Here is a 22,203-nt window from a genome sequence, read left to right as displayed (position 1 = left end):
TCTGGAGTTCCTGGGATCCTTTCGATATAATTTCCTTTTTAAATAACATACTTACATCTGCCATTTTCCATCAAGACATCCCTTATTTATTCAAAAGTCCAGTAGGGTCAGTGAAGAAAATGTACTATGTGGTGGGGTAGGTTCAATACGGAGAGAATCCCAGGGTGCTGTGGGAGCTTGGACGAGAATCTCCTATCCCGGCATCGAGGGAAACTCTGATGCAACGCTGACCACACAGACCAAGTTATTGCTTGAGGGAGCGTCATGAGTCCCAGCTCAGGTCAGTTCAAGTCCACCCTGGCGCTTTTCTAGCCACAGTTCTTAAAACCTCTTCTGTTGGGCATCAGGCAGATGTGAAGCTCGAAGGCATTTGTCCTCATTCTCTACCACGTGGGGAATATCAACCTGCAACAGGTGAGGAAGAGCCCAGCATGGAGGAAAGGGCGGAGCTATGAGAAAACCGACCATCACACCGCCTCTCTTAGAATTTACGTATCTACCTTTGCCAGAGGCGGGATCTTCCGCATCCTTCTCAGTGATGTAAGCTAATAAAATTCCATTCTTGTGTTTGTCCAGTTGAATTGGATTTTTGTCACTGTCAACTGAAAGAACATCCATGGGTTACTGAAGAGTGCACCGATTGGTTTCTTGTGTTGTAGGTACGTGTCTTCACTTTGCAAATCATGCTATAAAATGAGTTTAAAAACTAGGCAAGAACATAGAATACCGTGTGGGCCTTCTGTCACTGTTTTACAGACGAGAAAATTGAAGAGTCAACAGGCATGTGGCTTTCGCCCCGAATCAAAAGGTGAGTTGCTGAAGGACCAACCGCTTGGTTAGCCGTTGGGAGGCTCGTCTATTTCAAAAGTGTATCCATGCTGTCATTAATTGGGTATGATGGCATAGACACACACATCAAATTAAATAGTTAGTATTATCTATTGATGACAGTTCCACCTGACTTTGGCCTGACCTCATACCAGAGCAGAGAGGGACTTCATTTAAGAGTGGAAGACCCAAAGGTATGCCTCCTGCCTTTTTTATCTACTGTTTTTTACAATGACTTCAGGTCTTTTTTTTTTTTTTTCCTTTTTTCTTTTTTTTCCTTCAAGATAACTCATCCAGTTCCCAGTGATTGCTTACACTCATTATCTAGGACATCCCATCACTGCTGGGCAGAACATTTCTTAGAGAAGTGTCATTACCATATCCTTTTCCTTTAAATAATAGACATGGTTCAAATTTGGAAACATCGGGGTTTCCCTCCCCCCTCATTGAAGCTGCTTATGATTAGGCGGGCTGACAAGAGTTTAGCATTAAGAAGCCTCTGGCAGTGAGGACAGAACTTCTTAACGCTCAGCAGTTAACAGCACAAACGTCAGCATTTAACAATGGGATCCAACTTTCCTTTGACACCAAGAGGTTATGATGACAACCTAATTGTTCTTCCTCCCCTGAAGATTTAAGGGGCTACTGCTCTGGCCCAGCTGCATGAGGAGGACACAAAGGACTTCAGACTCTTTATTATGTTCCATGCGCTCATTAAGAAGCATTTTTAAAAAGGAAGCTCAAATAACATTTTAAAATCTCAAAATCAAATTTAAAGAACTTCGAAAAGTTGAATTTTCTACGTTATGGAGATTTTGCTACAGTGGAAAGAGGAGTGATTTTAAAATGAAAGAGTCCTAGAATAAAAAATAAAATGAAATAAAACCTCAGCTTGACATTTTTTCCCCCTAATTTCTGGACTGTGACATGATTTCCCGGGCATTGTTCTCATCTGTCTTAGATTAGAATACTCTGAAATCAAACTCTGAGGCCAAAGCTTATAACAATTATTTCAGTGAGGCATGAAGTATCAGGGACACAGATGTGAATTAAAGACAAAGCAAGGTAAGGAAAGATGTTTTACTTGGTGTTAAACTCAACTGATTGCTTGTATATGCGGCCATCTTCCAACAGGTGTAATGAAATGCCACTTCTTAGAATAGTCCATCTGAAGAGAGATAGAAGACATTATCCATAGAAGAAGAAATTATCCATAGACTCCAATTTCCTCTTGGTCAAGTTAACTCCACAGGGTGTTAATTCGGGTGAACTTCTGGATTGCCCATGTGTGAGTACAGAAAGAGGCTTGTTACACCTTGCTGACAACATAGAAGAGGCATATAGCAACAGCAATGGGTCCATGGAAAGTGTTCATAGAGTTTGATGTGGGTCCATGGAAAGTGTTCTTAGAGTTTGATGCTTAAATAGTGACCGGGATGGAACAAGCAGTCACATGGCCAAAATATTTGAGGTGGTCCAAGAGAGTATATAACTGGTCTTAAAGAGTTATTCTGAGAATTAAGTAGAATAAATTATGCAAAAGATTCAATATATAATAGGTATTTTATTCATGTCATGTTACCAAAATGTTCTGCTTCATCAAAATAAGATGAATTCTTACAAATCTTAATTTAAAGGAAGTCTTCCCTCCATATTCCAACTCAAACAATCTGGACATCTGAGGAGAAGGGACTCTTCTTACCCACTCCTATGTTTCCTTCCATGTGCCATCAGACATAGTGAAAAAGGTCTTTTCTACCCTGAGGTAATGCTGAGAGAATGCAAAACACAAGCCAGGGGCAACACCAAATATCGTTTTGAAGCAAGACTGGGATAAAGGGAGGAAGTGTGCTTTGGAAGCTTCCTGAATGTTCTTTGATGTCATAAAGCAGTAGGGAATAAAGGGCTAACTGAGAATATAAGATGAATAAGGAAATGCACATCTTCGTATTTTTAGAATTTAAATGAAGTTGGAGAATAACCTGCAAGTTGTAAGAAGCCCTGGAGAATGACTAATGTTATCAGCTTAAAGAAATCAAGATCCAGAGAGGGAGGTAAACCATAAGAGACTCTTAATTATAGAGAACAAACTGAGGGGTGCTGGAGGTGGGGGGGATGGGCTGGGCATTAAGGAGGGCACTTGTTGGGGTGAGCACTGGGTGTTCCATGTAAGTGATGAGCCACTGAAATCTACTCCTAAAACCACTATTAAACTATATGTTATCTAACTTGAATCTAAATCAACTCTTGGAAAGGAAAAAAAAAAAAAAAAAAGAAAAAAAGGAAATGAAGACCCTTTCACATTCTTAAAACCCTGTACCTTAAAGAAATTCCCTGGAATAGTTCTTCTCCTATGAGATGAGAAAGCTTCCCTGTGCCTCCCTGTCAACACTCACTCAAATAAGCAGTCCAGAAAGAACAAAACTCAACCCAAGAAAATATAACAAAAAACGAACAAGCATAGTACAGGTACACAACTATTAAAAAGGAAAAAAAGAGGATAAAAAAGAGCAGGAATAAAATTAGGTACAAAATCAAAGAAAGAAAAAAAAAGAAACTTTCATTTACATAGGTATGGCATACTAGATATCTGATTGACCATCCAACACACAAAACTGAAATGTCAAAATAATGTAAAAATATCTTAAGGTATATCACTTAAAGGGCATGGATGTAATACATCCACAGATGTAAAAGAAGAGGGAAAGAGAAGGAAGAGAGGAAGAAGAGAAAAAGATTCTAAAATAAATAGAAAGAAAAGAGTGATCCTCCAAAATAAAAATCAATAGATAGATAATGATAGATAGATAGATAGATAGATAGATAGATAAGGGGGTGGGGAAGCATTTAGACTGGTGGAAGAAACAATAGATGGTGAGTAATTATATTCAATTGGGAGATAAAGTAACTTTCACATTAAAATTCTATAATAGTGAAACTAACTTTCTAAAAGAGGCAGGTAGAAAATCTAACAATTGGAGAAGATGCCTGTTATATACTAGCCAGCAGAATGATGAAATAGCCATATTAGTAAGAGTAAAAATATTTAGAAAAATAAAAAAAACTACCAAATACATTAAGTTTTGTATAATTATTATATATATATATATATATATATATATATATATATATATATATATTAAATATGGGTTAAAATAATACAAATGATCTTTCTACAAAAAGAAATTGATAATTATACAATAATAGTGGGAAATTTTAATACAATTTTCAGTAATTGAAAGATAAAACAAATAAACAACAAAAAATCAACAAATTTACCTTAACTGAGATATTAAAATCAAGACCAATAAGAATGGAGCCAACTAACATCATGTGCCTCCTGACATGATTCAATAAGAAATTTAAAATATCACCTATGAATTAGTCCCACAAAAGTGTTTAACTTGAATGTAATCAAAAAGAAACAATCATAGACATTCAGACTGTGGAATAGTCTATAAGGCGATTGTCCTTAAGTCTTTAAAAAAGTCATTATAAAAAAAGCAATACAAAATATCTAAATTGAATTCTAGAATTAATTTATATATTAAAAGAACCTCAAAGACATGACAATCAGATGTTATATGTGAACCTTAGTTAGATCCAGAAATTAGAAAGATAAAAACATCTGTAAGAGATATTGTGAGCTGTGGCAACCTGAATACAGAGGGTATGATAGGGTTCCTTGATTTAGAAAATTAAACTACAGGACATCTAGTTAAACTTGAATTTCATAAAACAATGAACAGTATTTTAGTATAAGGATGTACCACTCAATATTTGGGACATAGTAATATCAAATAGTTATTTGTTGTTTATCTGAAATTCAATTTAGTTTGGGTATTATGTATTTTATCTGGCAACCCTACTGTATATTCAGTGATATTGTACAATTGCTATTTTTTAGCTCATTTAACGAGATTCAGTGGTGAAATATCATAGCGCCTACAATTTTCAAATTATTCTGAAAAAAACATTTTGATACTAAAACTTTATCAATTGAGGTGAAGGATATACTGTTGAAATCATTATTCTCTAATGTCTTCTGAAATTTTTTTAAAATATAAAATTGGCGAAAAGTCCATCAAATCCTGACTTCTATATGAGCCATTTATCTTAAAATTAATATGTAATATTGAGTTTTTTAAATGGTTCTTTTCTGCCATGTGGTGAATTAAACTATCTTTCAGACCATTTCGAAAGGCAGGGATCACTCTAGGAGAAATTTATTTCATTTGGGAAAAAATCTTTTAAAAAAGTAAAATAGAAGATTTTAACAAAATACTTAATAACTTTGATCTAATTGTCAAATGTAGAACATTGTGCATGAGAGTTGGTGCAACTGAGGAATGGTATGTACCTGATGGATATACATTATTTTAATCATCCATAAAACAATAACAAAATGTGATTAGATGTATTTTTCAGAAAGCAACTATCAACAAATTCCAAAATCTATCTTATGGATTATGATCTCTGATAACCAATAATAACAATACCACATTCTTCTAAATAGCTGAGGTGCCATTTAAAAAAGAAACTTAGAAAATGTTTATAATGGAAAACTAAAGGAAATACGTTAGAATAAAATTTGTGAAACACAGCCAAAGCAGTATTTTGAGGGAGACTTATAGCCATAACGGTGTCCATTAAAAGAGAAGAAAAGTTCAAAACTAGTGAATTAAATATCAAATTATGTTCTTTTTGGACTCAATATAACCTTGAAAACAAAGATGTTCCCCTTGTTATATTGTATTCCTGAGAGTGCTATCCATTCACTAAAGCAGTAAGTTAATCTTACAGGTTGAATTTGTGTTCCCCCCACAATTCATTGTTGAAGTCCTAACTTCCAGTTCTTCAGCATGTGCCCTTATTTGGAAATTGGGTCATTGAAATTGTAGCTAATTAAGATGAAGATTTAACCCAATATGAGCCATGGTTGGGCTCTTAATCCAATGTGACTGGGGTCCTTATTAGAGGGGATATTTGGAGACAGAGACACACACATAGGGAAAACACCATGTGAAGACAAAGACAGAGGTCAGAGTGATACTTCTGTATACCAAAGATTACCAGAAAAGCACCAGAAACTACAAGAGAGGCATGTAGATTGTTCTTCAGAGATCTCATAAGGAACCAGCCTTGTCAACATCTTAATCTTGGACTTCCAGCCCCCAGAACTGTGAGACAATGAATTTCCATGGTTTAAGTCACTCACTGTGTAACACTTTGTCACAGCAGTTCTAGCCAACTCATGCAGTTACCTTATTGACTATGTGGGCCATTCGTTGGAAAGCCCTTTGTTTTCTCTGAACTCAATACATTATTCACTATTGTATTTTGAAGCTTCTAACCCCATCATCTTTTTGTAGACCTTGCCAACGCGTGAAATTCCTGACAAGCAATTCCAGAATCCGTTACTTGAAAACATACATCCTAGGTTTAAAACCTCTCCCAAATATAGGATAAGAAAAGGAATCTTATAGGTAAATAATTTATCTGTCTGGCCTAAGCAACCAATATATGCTGAATAAACTGTATCTGTAAACTAGCATGTTAAAGCACCAGAATATGTTGATTTTGTTTGCACAGACATTTATGGTGGCTTTTTGGAGAGTGGCTATCAAGCTGAATGCAGGCCATATGTTATCAAAAGCATAAAACATACACATACAAAAAAAGTGTTATTTGGATGACAAGAGAATTTTAGGGCAAAAAATACACATAAGAAAAACATTGCTACTTTATAATATATACATGTTGAAAGATGACAATTATGTGTTATGCTTCTTTTTAAATTGTACAGTAATTTGAGTTGCAATTACAATTTTAAATGAACAATTGGGAAGGATAATTATATCTCATTATGTCAACTGGGCTTCTCTAACGAGCTCTCTTACTAGATACTAGTGAAAGTAAGATAGACTCCAAAATATGATTTAGGTAGCAAAATGCTATCTTCGTCTTTTGTTTTTGAGTTGTTTCTCTAGCAAATCACGTTTGGTAGTGACCCGTTAAGTTTGGGAGACATACGTCATTTGAAAGACGTGGAGACTTTATTTTGCAGCCAGTTTCTAAAAATTATTATCAGGAAGAATAAAGAATTTTAAGTAAAAGTGTCAAATTAAAAAGCAGCAAATACAGTTAAGGAAAAGAAGGGTGGGCATATCTATTTGAATATTTGGGGGGGTGGATATGAAACCATGAGAAACAAAGTCGTTAAGTGACTCTGAGTACAATGTACTTAACTTTTTGGCTTCAGTTTTCTCATCTCTAAGTGTGAATAATACATTTTTCCTCTCAATTTTGGTTTGATGGTTAAAGGAATTTATAGTTGTAATGTAGTCAGCTGTAGGGTAGCAATCAGACATTGTTAGCCTCCTTTCTGTCAATTATGAAAGGGAAAGGTGGTTCTGACATTTTTATGCAACTTTTGAGAACACAAAATCATTCATGTTTCACTTTTTTGGTGAATTCCCCCCAATCTGATTAAATAAAATTAGATTACTTGGGGGAGTGAGTTTATAGTTGTGGCTCTGTTATAATGTGGGCGACAAGAGGGTCTCCAAGGAAATCCTCCTTGAAACACTTGTCCTCACTGGGAAGGTCTTTAGGAGGCTCTCCTCTGGGGCCTCTTGTGCTTTTCTCTGACAACATTTTGCAAATATTTAAAAACAGAAACCACTGGGGTGCCTGGGTGGCGTCAGCTGAGCGTCTGACTCTTGATTTCGGCTCAGATTCTCATGGTCTGTGAGTTCAAGTCCCACATCTGTACTCTCAGTGCGGAGCCTGCTTCAGACTCTCTGTCTCCCTTTCTCTCTGCTTCTCTTCCATTCTCTCTCTCTCTGTCTCTTAAAAGTAAATAAATATTTAAAAAAGAGAGGTCATTTCTTTTCAGGGCAGTCATTATTCCATAAAGTTACTCTTTAAATCCTACTGGCTTTCTGAAGATAATGTCTTTTATAAAACTACCAATTTGGAAAAGGGTCAAAATACAGACTGGGTACCCACAGATTTGGATTTATTCCTGACTCAAAAGGTGGTATTGGGCAAAATTTGACTCCTTCATATTTTATCTTCCTACTAGAAACATGAGAGGTCAAAATACATGCCATCAAGCAATCTTGCTAGAGAAATATCAATTCTTAATCTAATCTGATTGCTCTTGATCTTAAAGAAAAAGCAAGAAGACCCTTCTGTAAAATTCACCTAGTTCTCTCAGGCACATGGCCTTTCAGTAAGCAAAAGGAATGTTTGATGTGTTAAATAGTCTAATTCAGAAATTCCGATTTGAAGGTAAGACTCACTCTTTATATAGGGTTGTGTTTGATATTTCAGAGGAGGATGGGTAAAGGAACGAAATCAAATTTTATCCTGGGGAGTCGATGGTAACATTTTTAAATCACTCCACTTCTGACAATTCATCTCAAAAACATTAAAGAAATATGTGCAATGACAGTTTTAAAAATAAAAGTTTAGAAAAAGATAAAGGTGGTGACACATTGTAACTACATCCACTGGGCTACAATTTGGCATTTAAGAGTGTATAAGGAGATAGTTCTTTAAAAAAAAAATGTTTATTTTTGAGAGACAGAGACAGAGATAGAGACAGACTGTGAGCAGGGGAGGGGCAGAGAGAGAGGGAGACACAGAATCGGAAGCAGGCTCCAGGCTCCAAGCTGTCAGCACAGAGTCGGACGTGGGGCTTGAACTCATGAATGGTGAGATCACGACCTGAGCTGAGTCAGACGCTTAACCAACGGATCCACCCAGGCACCCAGATATTTCTGAGTTTAGAAGACAATATCTGGATCTCCATTTATATATTTATTTTCTCACCCTTATTATTTCAATTTTGTTTTGCTTTTATTTTATATCATACATACCGTATGGGTATAATAGTACATGTATATAACTTTTAAACAAGTAAAGAAAATATGTAATACAAATAGTTTGGGATAAATGATCTACCTGTGATCACTGGGTATGATCGATAAAACTTTGGAGACCACTGAGTTAAATTCAAAACATTGCTGTAGGAAAATAGATATTAACACTTATTGATTTTTGCTGTAAGAGAGTTCGTTGCCAAGATCCTACTTCAAGGCTCCCATGTTCTCTGTTCCAGCTGCCTAAATGTTCTTTCTCCCCAAATTGATCTAGTTCCTTCCCAACATCTTCCAGGTCTCTTAAAATATTGTTTTTATCCTAAGTCATCCTTGTATATCTTATCTAAAATTTAATACCCCTGCCCCAATGTTTCATATACCTTACTACTCTCTCTATTTTTCTTCTGAGCACTTATCACTCCTTACTCATCTATTGCCTATTTTATTAATGTTTTAGACTACACTATAACTTCCTGTATTGAACGAGAGAGTAAACTTTCATTCATTCATTCATTCCTCATGATTGAGCTTAAATACATCACCATGCTCTATATGGTTTTCTTTTTACATTTGGAATTATTTTCTGATCAGAAGAGGAAAAAAAAATCTCCTTTATGAGCTTCAGAAAACAGAAAATTTTTCTTAACTCACTCCTGTTAAATCTTTTTCTCTCTGGTCATGAAGTATGTGATCAGGCAGGTTGGCATGGTTTTATTGGTCAGTTAATATAACACTAACAGTTACAGTACGTATTCTGTGGCTTCACTTTACCCACAGAACTTATTTAATCTGTACCACAAATACAACATGTTGTTGGATTTCCATTTGATAAGACTGGAAACTGAGGCAAAGGGTATTAAGTAACTTGACCAGAAATTATACAACTAATGTCTATACTTAGCACTGGAGTAGGAGTTTCTGGAAATCAAAAGTTATATAGCAGATGCATCTTCTGTTCTTAAAAAAAGTGAATACTCTAGGGGTGCCTAGGTGACTCCATCGTTTAAGTGTCAGACTTCGGCTCAGGTAATGATCTCATGTTTGGTGAGTTCGAACCCTGCGCTGGGCTCTGTGCTGACAGCTTGGAGCCTGAAGCCTGCTTCGAATTCTGTGTCTCCCTCCCTCTCCGCTCCTCCCCCATTGCGTGCTCTCTCTCTCTCTCTCTCAAAAATAAATAAAAATTTAAAAAATCAAAAAATTAAAACTCTGGAATATCTGATTCATAGATGAATTAATTAGTGAGTGAATGAGTGAATCAATCAACTGAGTCACTTATAAAAGAGTTAAAGAACAATACATACTACATGATCAAACACTGTCTCTGTGGTTACTGAAATGAAGTGCTTTGAGATCTGCAGAGGAAAAAAAAAACAGTCAATACAATCGGTATCGGAGGGAAGTGAGGTAATCTCCAACTGTAGGAAGGAAAAAGCAATTCAGTTAATTCAACACGCATATAATATCCACACAATGCTTGCAAGCCATTGGGCTAGATCCTAGGGATACAGAAACAAAAGTGATATGTTTGCTGTCCTAAACATCTTTCTAGTGGAGGAGAAAGATTGATACAGAAATAACTGCGAAAGGGTTGGTTTAAGCACTAATAAAATAAAAATAAGATGTAGAAGTGTTATAGAAGAGAAGGCAGCAAGGCTGAGTGCTTTTCTAAATGTTTACAGAAAAGCCTTATAGGTATTATTTGTAATTAAATTCAAATTTCCTTTCAGGGCAAAGAGCCTTTGTGACAGTGTCCTCGTGCTTTACATTTGTTTGAATTCTTTTCTTAAACTTCAGTGAACAGTGGAACTGAATTCTGTATATTACATCCCATAAATAGGAAATGGACCTTAGCTCATTTTTTTGTGTGTTTTTTTCTGTGAAGCCAAATGATGTCTATGTCATTAGAGTAAATTAGTGCTCTAGGATTATTTCTTTAACTAGAAAAATATGTAGATGCCAAATTTTCACGCGGACGTTACCAACAAAAACTGCTGATCGCTTTTGACAATGGGGATTCATTTCAGAGATTCCACATCGACTGCAGAAACAGGGTCTCTGCTCTAAACCAGGCATTTTTGTAACCGTCGCATTTCCCCTTGCAAAGCTGCTCATATATATATTTGAATATTTTTCATCCTTTAAGAGGATTGGAGATTATTTGCAATTTAACGTATTAAGTTGAGATGTGCCTAAAGGACCCAGAACAAACGTTAAGTGTAACATAAGTCTAGCAGGACAATTACTTGCTTAATGACTCAGAATTTGTGCCCAGCAACGCACGCCGTGATAGATGGAAGTGTTAAGCATTTACAATGTAGTTTTCAGACGATACCATTATGCCAAAAAGTATTCACACAGATCCAGAAATCAAAGGATATTTGCAAAGTCATCAAAAATTGAAACGAATACTGCTGAAGTGAGGATTCAAAGGGTCCAGGAATTAAAATTAAGAACTCCAAAGACTCTCAGGCAATGCAGCGGTCAGGGACGGTCCCAGAATGCTATAGAAAAGAATGATCCTGACGACCTATTCTGTCAAGTGCTGCGCTAGTCTTTCTTTTCTGTTATTAAACCAATCTGGTCTTCCTCTGAATCCATGATGCTCATCGGGAAATCAACTATGTCACATTTAGGAAAGGTAAAAATACAGAAGGAGAATGCCAGTTTTGAGCTATTGCTAAAGACCAGACAAAATTCTTGGGGCACCTGTGTAACTCAGTTGGTTCAACGTCCCACTTCGGCTCAGGTCATGATCTCATGGTTCGTGAGATCAAGCACGGAGTCTGCTTGGAATTCTCTCTTCCCTCTCTCTCTGTCCCTTCCCTGCTTGCTCGTTCTCTCTCAAAATAAATAAATATAAAAAAAAAAATGTAAGTGCCCTTCATTGAGATAAGCGTTCAGAACACCCGCCTGTTGAGGTGATTCCTAATTCACTGGTGGCCAGAGCCCGTGTCTGGTGGTTCCCTCTGTTGTTCTGTGCATTCTAATTCCAAAGCCCTTACGACCCACCAACTAGTAGAGAGAAGGCCCCCAGTGTCCACGGGAGAGCTTGTCCAAGAACCTTAAACAATGACAGGGAGGTGACAGTGTATAAAAGTATGGGATTCCAACCAGGCCTTAGCTTATGGGTTCTTGATCCCCTTCTGAATGTGCCCTAGTTTATTTCTGGCTGAACTATGGTCTTGGGAAAAGGGTTGACCCTCAACCCAGCAACCACCCAAACTTAGTTCATTTTCTCTGTGGACTCTCCCCATGTTCTTCTACCCTCCACTGTTTTGAGTATCTTTTTTGTCTTTATAAACATTTTTATGTACTTATACCTCAATGATATGAAAAAAAAGGAGGGTGGGCAAAACGCTATCCCTTCTCCAGTTTTTCAAAGCTAAAAAATGTGCTGAATTAAACCTTTAAGAAATACAATAGGACAGCTGGACTGACAAAACCTGTCTTTAAATATATATATATATATATCTTCTGGGTGAGGGCAGAGGGAGAGGGAGAGAGAATCCCAAGCAGGCTCCATAATGTCAGTGCCCAGCAAAGCTCCACACAGGACTCAAACCTACAAACTATGAGATCATGATCTGGGCCAAAATGAAGAGTCAGAGGCTTAACTGACTGAGCCACCCAGGCGCCCCTCACCAAAACCTTTCTTTTGTCATGTTTCTTTAAATATCCAGACCTTTGTCTTGAAAATGAGGAGGTGGTCTGTCTGGAGACTCAGAGGACCATTATAGGATGATGTTTATAATGTGCCTTCACTTCACGGAAAAAGAAGGACTTGGGGTGACCAGGCCAAGCAAAAGGATGTGTTATCAAACTCTGTATTTTTATAAAGTACAACAGGAATTCAAAGGACAAAGTTTCCTCATTTCCTGGGGTGTTTTCCACTGTAACTCAGTACCCTGGCCCCTTCTACAAAACAGTAAGTGCAACTCTTTAAGCAACTGAAGAGTCAGAAAGGCACATTGCTAATAAGAACATCTTAAAAGCTAATGTATATTCATTTACTTCCTGTCAATTTCAGTTGTCTTCTATGTTTCACTTCACCTCCTAGATTCTTTATGAGTATCTCTACAAAGAGTCAAGTGAAGACTGCAGAAAAATATCCACACTCTTAAAAGAAAATGAAAAACACTTTGCTTGATTATCCGTGTATATTTGCTCATGGACATGTTTAAGGGATGCATTATCAAAATAATGTATATATGCATATTTTCACTTACATATTTATGCTTTTTGAGAGAAGCATTAAGATATGTTAAAGTTCATTGGAAGATCAGAAAGTCATATTTAAACACTAACCCTGGTGAGAGCCACACACTTTTGAGAAAGTCAGTTAATGTCTCCGAACATTACATCCAATAACCTCACTCCTAACTCCTATCTTCCTGGAACTCTCAGCAGTGTGCCCAGAAATAAGGCCAGTTTGCCCCTTGGAACGTTAGGAAGTTGCCTCAACTACTGATCACCAAACATAAAATGTGACCCCTATGACTTGCATCCTTTCCTACTTTCCACTGTGTCTGTGGAAGGACTATTCTCCCATACCTAGGAGGAGCTCTGAGTCCTATCTCTTTCTCTCCCCTCACCCCTTCTCTCTTCTCTCTCCTCCTGCCCCTCCTCTTCTTTCTTTCCCTGCTGCTCCTCTTCTTCTCCCCCTCCTCCTCCTCCCCCTCCCCCTCCTACTGTTCCTCCTCATTCTTCTCTTCCTCCCCCTCCTTCTTCTCCTCCCCCTCTCCCTCCTCCTCTACCACCTTCTTTGTCTCCTCCTTCTTCTCCTTCTTCTCCTCCTCCTCCTTCTCCTCCTCCTCATTCTTCTTCTTCTTCTTCTTCTTCTTCTTCTTCTTCTCCTCCTCCTCCTCCTCCTCCTCCTCCTCCTCCTTCTTCTTCCTCTTCCTCTTCTCCTCATCCTTCTCCTCCTTCTCCTTTTTCTTCTTCTTCTTCTTCTTCTTCTTCTTCCTCTTCTTCTTCTTCTTTTTCCTCTCCTTCTCCTTCTTCCTCTTCCTCTTCCTCTCCTTCTCCTCCTCCTCCTTCTCCTCCTCCTCCTCCTCCTCCTTCTTCCTTTTCTTCTTCTTCTTCTTCTTCTTCTTCTTCTTCTTCTTCTTCTTCTTCCTCTTCTTCTGTACATTTAAACACCCACACTTGTTCTTTGATACCATTTTAACTGCACACTGCAGATTTGCTATGCTGTCTTCATTGTGATTCTAATCAACATTGTTTGCAATTTCTTTTGTAATTTTGCCTTTATCTTGTTAGATTTTTACATAATATATATTAGTTTTCTTTTCATTCCTAATTCAATTTTCATTGTGCTTATTGGACATGATCCATGGAATTTTTATTTTTAGAAAATAAAAGAGGCTTACTTTATAGTTTAGTCTTCAAATAATTTATAAATATCCCCAAAGGACAAAAATTCTTTATTCTTTGTGTGAAAGGCTTTATCTCTCTCTCCTCCTCTGTATTTCTCTGTTAATATTAGCTCTAGCCCTTGGATTTTATTTTCCCATATTTTTACTTTTTTTTTTTGCTTGTTATAACTATTTTGGATAAGGTTGTTTGTAGAAACTGTGGTCTGGATCGTGTCATGGTGATCTTTGAAAATACCTCTTTGTAAATTATCTGTGTATGCTGAGTTAATTTTTTTAGAATGAAGTGTGACCAAAAAAGAGAAAACTGTCCTTCGGGGCCTGATTTTTAGATGTAAACTTTAAAATGTGTGAGGCAAAAACAGAAATCCTAGGTCTTCTCTGGTCTGAGAAAGGAGATGTAAACTTTTGTGTTCACTTCAAGTTCCATTTTGGTTACGAGGAAGAACTTTGGGGTCCAATATTCCAGTTTCCACCCTAGCTCACTCATTTACTATGAGATTTGGGCATATTACCTCATCTCTAGACTTCTTAATTTTTTTTTCCATCTGTAATATGGAAAGAAATATAATTACTTCACACAATGTTATGAAGATTAATGATTAATCAGCTAATCTATGAACAACGCTTGTATACTTTCTAGCTCACAATAAGTGTTATTTAAATCACAACCATTATTGTGACGTTATTAATGGTTATAATGCAGAACAAAGTTACCAGCAATTTCACGGTATCTTGTTTTCATAGCTGCTGTGCACTTATTCACACAAGAAAGCTAGAAAAGTGGGAAGAATAGCAGTTCCTATCCTGACTCACAGATGAAAAGCCCAAGACTTACCCTGTGAAAGGGGTCTGTTCAATGTCATTTAAACAATCAGCAATACAGTCGGACCTTGAACTGGGGACATTTGACTGCAAACTTACCGTGCTTTTATTCTAATTTACTGTATTTTTAGTGCATTTAAAGTAATTTGTCTTTTGCATGAATACCCTACAGGTACTTGGGGAAAAAAAAAAAACAGGCACACAAAAATGAGATATGCAGGAGTATTTAAAAAGTAATTGAAAAACGGGGGTCAAGAGGAGAATCTTTAAAGAAAAATACACCAATTCAGAGAAACGAAGGGGCAGGTCTAGTGACTGCTTTGGAGGCCGGCGAGGAAGGACATGAAATGCAGGCACAAGAGGTCAAGCTTAAAATAATAGATGCTTACGAGGCTGATTCTTCATTATTATTGTTATTCAAACAAAGACCCACAGCTGTTACCTGGACCTTTGGCCCAAACCACACCCTTCTTTATATATGTATTGTGAATTTCACTGAAAGGGCTGTTCTTAAGTAACATTTTTAAAGGAATAAATGTGTGGGAAAATGACATTGAATGGAGCTCAAATTTGTACATAAGTTTCTTGGATCAGTGACTCAATATCTTCAACCCCCTACCCTTTTCTCACAAATAATATTAAAATTAAACAAAAAGACTTGCTGCAGATAGGAAGTGCCAGCCAATCCCCACCCCTTCCCTACCATGCTCATGGAAAGAGAATTGGTGTGAGTTAGAAGAGAAGAAGAAATAAATTTTTAGTATCAGACCTTCCATCAAGCACTTCACACATCCTCAAATGCAATTCTCAGAACAACCTTGTGAAGCAGATCATACTTTGCCCTGAAAATGGTGGACAACTGATGGCCACATCGACCAAATCCAGCCTGCCGCCTGTTTTTTTAAAAGTTTTACTAGAACACAGCCACCTTCATGTCACTTAAATCTGACCTATGGTTATTTTTCAGCTACAAGGGCCTAGTTGAGTGGTTACAAAAGAGAAAATGTGGACAGCAAAACCGAAACGCTGTAAGATTGTCAAGCCCTAGATAAGGAAACTGAGACTCAATGAGAATGAATATTATGTTTAATGTCAAATAGCTCTCGGCCTTTCGAAGGAAGAGATTGGTCTTGGATTTTCCCAGTTCAACATGAGATGAAATCCAGAGACTTCTTTGGGGCAACCAAGATGGATGTCTCTCTAAATATGCCATTAAGGAACATAGTTTCATCTGAGAGAACATGGGTGTTCACATAGAGAAGGTTTGCAGTTCAGAATCTGAAGAACTGATGAGAGCACCAGATTCCCTCTGACTTGTCAGTGACCCTGTTGGACAGTGTACAAGGTACATGAGGGAACGTTAGCCATTATGCTGCACAAACTGGGCAAGAAACACAGATACGTGTTTGTAAGGTCGTTCAGTGCCAACTCAAAGTTTTGTTTCTTTGCTAGACAATTCGTTCCCTGTCATAGGATTTCCTTTTAACTTTGACACCTCTTTGAATTTTTTTTTTTTTTTAATTTCCTATTGCCCTAAGACAGTTTGCTGACTTCAGCCTTTCGGCCGATAAGAAGGAAGAGGGCAGGGTAAGCAAAAGGAAACATCTGGGCACAGACATGTGATTTGTGAATTAAGGGCAGGCCTCTTAGATGTTCCTGTTAGTATTTGCCTTGCATTGCCAGGTAATCTCCCATTGGTTTGGGTTTTTTTTTTTTTTTTTTCCCCATCAATCATAAAGTCAAAAAGTTATGAGATTATCAAGTTAGGAAAACAATGTGATATAGTTGGAAAAACTCACTTAGACATACACTCAGAAAACAGACTCAAGCCCTGCTTTTACACCAAAGATCCAATGCAATAATCAGCTGTTGAAATGCCATATAAGCCCACTTTTATTGGAAAATGGGGGCAAATTCTGCCACCATCTCACCACAAGGTTGTTGTAAGGATCAAGGTAGATGATGCCAGTGAACACGCTCTTAAGCTAATAGAGACCATGTAAGGTACCCAGGATCATTAAAATGATAATGATGATGATGATGATAATGATAATGGCAAAGATGACCAACTCAGGACATTTGTGAAAGAGAAAGAAGGTGGGTGTTAATAATTACATTGGGACAACTCTTTAAGCCAGGATGGCTCTACACAGAATGGACATACAACCATGGCCATCCTTCTGAAGCATTCTATTTCACGTGTTTAATTTCCAAGCACCATACCTGAGTCTAGGGTGGGAGAGGGAGAATTTATTACCCTTTCCAGGAACGTGGCTGATTGGAGAAAATCCTGACTTGGAAAGAGAGCAGAAGGGGAGTGCAGGGGAGAGAGGGATCCTAACACTTCTGACCGGCACCCTCCAGGGGAGACACCCTTCTGCTCACATAGTTCTCACCTCCTCTGTCCCTCAAGCGCCTCCGGTCAAGAGTCTCAAACCAGCTTTGCTTTGCCACAAACTCCCCTTTACGATACTTCCTTCCTTCTTATGAAAATTGTACTAAAGTGCATGCTTCCATTAATTGCCCATAGTTTATCTGACAGAAAGTATGTTGTGTTATCATCTAAAACTGATTCAGTTTCAAACCCACTTTCAAACTTTTCAAACCCACCACCACTGATTCTGTCAAGACACTTAACGTATCTCACCTTCACTATTACAAGAGTCTCTATCTGGCTTCTCGGCTTCCAGTCCCCACACTTTCACCCACCCTGACTTTTCAGTCTCCTCCTCTTCCCTTGGAGCTTTGAGCTGACGAATACATGCACAGGATGGAGTACAGGGTGCTCGTGTCGCAGCGCCTGTGAGAGGACGTGTGCCACACAGGCACACGACCCAGGACCACAGACGCTCCTAGGGATCCGTGCTGTGCTTTGCACCTTGTGTGGCACAGAACACAGACTCCGTAACTCACTCTGGAGCAGCAGGTGGAGTGTTACCACCTTCTCATAAGCGTTCACCATATGCCCAGAAACGTAGATGCTTTGGAGTTCCGCTGTTTGCAAAAAAAAGTACAGGCATGTTTCAGGAGCCACTTCTCGGCTCCTGAGGTTTGTCTTGCTGAATATATTCCGTGCGTCTTTATTCTTCGACGCTTTCAATTTATGCACAGGGGGATTATCATATCTGACTGATTTGCTAGGCCAGTCCTGATTTCAGAAAGCACATTGCATACTATAAACCATTACCGCCACGGGAGACCTTTCATATCTAGTTCAGTGCATCAGGAACTCATTTATGAGATAACGCTCCTGGAAGTCAAGGTCTCTTTATAGAACTCTGTGATGTAATGATTTTATAACACATCTAAATTCATCACCTAAAATAGGAAAGTGTTGACTATCAGAAAATGTGATTATGATACATGAATGCAATATGAAAGTCATGCCATTATAATGGGATCGAGGGACAAGTTAGGGGGATGATTTTACTCTTTTTGTTTCTGCAGTTGTTGATGTCTGCTTACGTTACTCTATATGCATTCAGTTAGCCTTTGTTGAGACTTAACAGGAGATAACTTATTAGAAAGAAATGAGGGGAGGGGCACCTCGGTGGTTGAGTTGGTTGAGCGCCTGACTTAGGGCTCAGGTCATGATCCCATGGTTAGTGAGTTTGAGCCCCACATTGGGTTCTCGCTGTCAACACAGAGCCTGCTTTGGATCCTCTCTCTCCCTCTCTCGGTCCCCCCTCCCCTGCTCATTCTCCCTCTCTCAAAAATTAAAAAAAAAAATTTAAAAAAGAAATTAGGGGAGAAGATCCTACAATTGAGAAAATTCTGAAATCGACTTAGCGCTCTCTTTGTAGTTTTAAGATATTTATATACCTAATCCCTTTCTCCGATATTCCCCAGGAATGATATTTATGATTTGTTTGGACCCAAACCTATAGGAGGGGGTGGCAGGGAGGGGCTCTGCATTTCTGGAAGCAGTGTATTTAGGATGCAAAGGAAAACTGACAAGAAAGGTTGCAGATGGGTTACCTTGTATTGTGACCAAATCCTGATATGTTGAAAATAGGCAACACCAATAATTCTGCAAATCTCGGATATGGAGTCAAAGAGGTGGGGTTGAAGCCCAGCTTTCCTCCTTACAAGCTGAGTTATATTAGGCAGACAATTAACTGCCACTAGGCTCAATGATATGCTTAAGTGAGAGTAATAATAATGATAATAATAATAAATTATATATATGTGTATATATATATACATATATATATATATAACATAAGGAATGAAGGAACTAATGTATAACTGCTATTATATATATACATATATATGTACATACATATGTGTATATATATGTAATATTATATATATATGTATATATAATATTATATTATAGTATAGTATGGTATAGTATAGTATAGTATAGTATAGTATAGTATATGTATAAATAATATTATGTATAAAATTGCCTCAATGATTATTTTAGGATCAAAGGCATAAAAATTGCTTGGTATCTAAAGAATGTTGACACAAATAAACATAAGCACTAAACAGTGATGAATCACATATGGCTGACCTTTTTTTTTTTTTTAATACTAATGTTTTACACATAGAAACTCTGTAGAGAAGGCCACCATTTAAACATATAATAAACCCATTGAGAATGTCAACCATTGGTGATGCAAACTAGACCAGATCTAAGCATTAAGAGATTCCACGCCTAGGTGGCTCAGTCGGTTAAGCGTCTGACTTTGGCTCAGGTCATGATCTCACGGTTTGTGAGTTCAAGCCCCACATTGGGCTCTGCGCGGACAGCTCAGAGCCTGGAGCCTGCTTTGGATTCTGTCTCTTGTCTCTCCGTCCCTCCCCTCCTCACTCTCGGTCTCTCTCTCAAATATAAAAAATAAGAAACACACAAAAAAATTTTAATAAAAAATTAAAAAAAAATAAAAACAAAGAGATTCCAGATATGCCCCTTAGATCGGGAAAAGCCACAACTCGTGTGTTGCTTTCATCAGAACAATATTTAATTTTATGCCCATCATCTACTGCAGCCTTTCTTGAAGGATTCTGAAAATCCCTTTATTGGAAGTTAGGTCAACATAGCTATTGTGTTTTCTTCCAGCCTGTTCTTCCTAAGTGCTGTTCAAGTCACCAGCAGCTCAGAAAACCATCGAACATCGGAGAATGGCCACTGCACACATTAATGCGTCCACTGCTGCCCTTTGACCGTTTTTGTACCTATTCATGCTGTTTCAGGTTCAATGTTGTCATCTCACACTGGACTCCTGTTCTCCAACAAGTGACTGTGTAATCGGGGAGGAGAGAAATCGCAAGGTTTCTAACGTAACTACGTGGGGCTTTTGTTGTGTTTTCTCTTCCAGTTTAGAGATAGTCAATGGATAAAAAGTAAATATTCCCGAGGGCTCTTTTTCTGAACTGCAGTGGCATTATTAGTAATGCCTACTTCATTGGTGTGTAAGATTTGAAAATGTTCCATAAAGCATCAAGCACAATGCAAACATTCGTTATTATTGTTATGACTTTTTTATTACATCTAGAGGGAAAAGAGTGCTGAAAGTTATAACTACGAATTCTAGTTACTTTACAGTCCCATAAACAATATCATGAAAAGCCTTAAATGCTAAGAATAAGGATCATACATATTCAAGAGAGTTTATATTTATGTTTAATACACACACACACTCATATATATATATATATATTTACATATACATATATATATATATAATAAGATATATATATACATATATCTATGTATATTGTTTGGAGCCAATAATATGGTCATTAAAATTGGCCACAATTGTAAACACAATGACTATTACTGTTATACAGCACATATCAGCCCAGCATGCAAAGGAACTGTATGAAATAAAATCTTCCTAGCTACATAATACCTAGAGAGTATTGTGTTAACACACGCACAGGAAATATCATTAAAAAGAACAGAAAATGCAGTCGCTTACGAGTTCAGCTAAGGGTAAGACTTCCCCCAACACAGGGGGATGGGTCAGACACTGGGGAGCCTCAGGCCTTCTTCTAGACTGAGGCCTAGTCTACCCTCTAAGGGCCCCTTTAATTCAGGAGAAATTTAACTGCAATAGACAAGATTCCAGGTCCACATTTGTCTCTGTAGTGGGAATATTTTCAATCTCTTCTCCCTTCATCTTGTCCGGGGCAGATAAAGTGTGTCCCTGACATCCCCCAAGGGCTCGGTTGGCCTGGCTCTGGGCCCCCTTGTTGAGTGTGGCACCAGCTGCACTGACAGATGCCCCCTCACGGATGGTGAGGTCCAACAATTCCTCAAGGCAGGATGGGCATAAAGTAGGACAATTTTTTCCACATGTTTGTTCCGTGCACTGAGGGTCCTTTCACTTAGCTTTCTCCTGCTGTCAAATTCTAGTAAGTTCTCACGATGGATTGAAACAAGTCTTCACACATTTCCAAATGCTTCCTGCAGAGGAATTACCATCCATCTCAAGAACCTGTGGGCTTTGAGCCTGTTGCTGCTGAGGCCAGATGCTAAAGAGGAATCTGAGAACGTCTTTCTCTTCTCCAAACTACACCCTTAGACCTAGAAGAAAAAGAAAGTCTCAGCGGTCAAAAGATGAAGGGCTATGTAGTAGACATCTGGTATTTTGTTGGTTGCCTAGCATCTAAACCCTTTACTTAGGTTTGCATAATTCCTGCCTGTCAGCTCAGGTTAATAGGGGTCCAGATTCAAGTTTCCAAGCTCCTGGGTAAATGAAGGTGAAGTTCTGCAAATTTATCCAACAGCCCAGATGTGCATATCTAAGTTCTGTGATGGGAGTGAAGAATTTATTTCCGATGGGCAGCGGGCTGAGAAAGAACACCAAATTGCGATTTGCTAATATTTTGTTTAAGATGTGTATATCTCCATTCATAAGTGAAATTGCCACATAATTTCTATTTATCATCTGTCTGTGCCTGATTGATGCCAGGAGTATCTCAGTCTCACGAAATAAATTAGGGGGGTGACCCGTTTACCCGTTCTCTGGGACAGTTCATGTTAGCTTGAAATCAACTCTGGATATTTTGCTGAAACTTGCCTGTAAAATCGGAGCAGGGTGCCTTCTTTTTTTCTTTTTTGTGTCTAGTTATAGCCATTCCTTTACTGATAATCACTATATCCTTGCTGTAATAGTGAAGCATTTAAATTTAAAAATGCATTAATGAGACCCTTCTTTATTCTATACCCCTCCACACATACCTTCTGTCTCTATTCATTAGAATTACTCTCTTGACAGTCCTTCCTCTTGTGTCTTTTAGGTATTATCTTTTTTATATTACTGTCCAATCCGATT

General features: G+C 37.9%; 1 long non-coding RNA gene across 1 annotated transcript; it reads left to right on the top strand.

Annotated features, from left to right (window-relative positions):
- The first annotated feature begins 2,732 nt into the window (after positions 1 to 2,732).
- LOC132693361 (uncharacterized) lies at positions 2,733 to 20,384 on the top strand. Its single transcript, XR_009616759.2, has 2 exons — positions 2,733 to 2,882; positions 19,983 to 20,384. It is a non-coding gene; the product is annotated as an uncharacterized LOC132693361 (long non-coding RNA).
- The last annotated feature ends 1,819 nt before the right edge of the window (positions 20,385 to 22,203 follow it).

This window comes from Panthera onca, chromosome B1 (genome assembly GCF_046562875.1).
Source record: "Panthera onca isolate mPanOnc1 chromosome B1, mPanOnc1 haplotype 2, whole genome shotgun sequence".
In the NCBI taxonomy this organism is placed as follows: Eukaryota; Metazoa; Chordata; class Mammalia; order Carnivora; family Felidae; genus Panthera; species Panthera onca.
The sequence above is the reverse complement of the archived record's forward strand: the minus strand, read 5'-3'. Positions and strand labels throughout refer to the sequence as shown.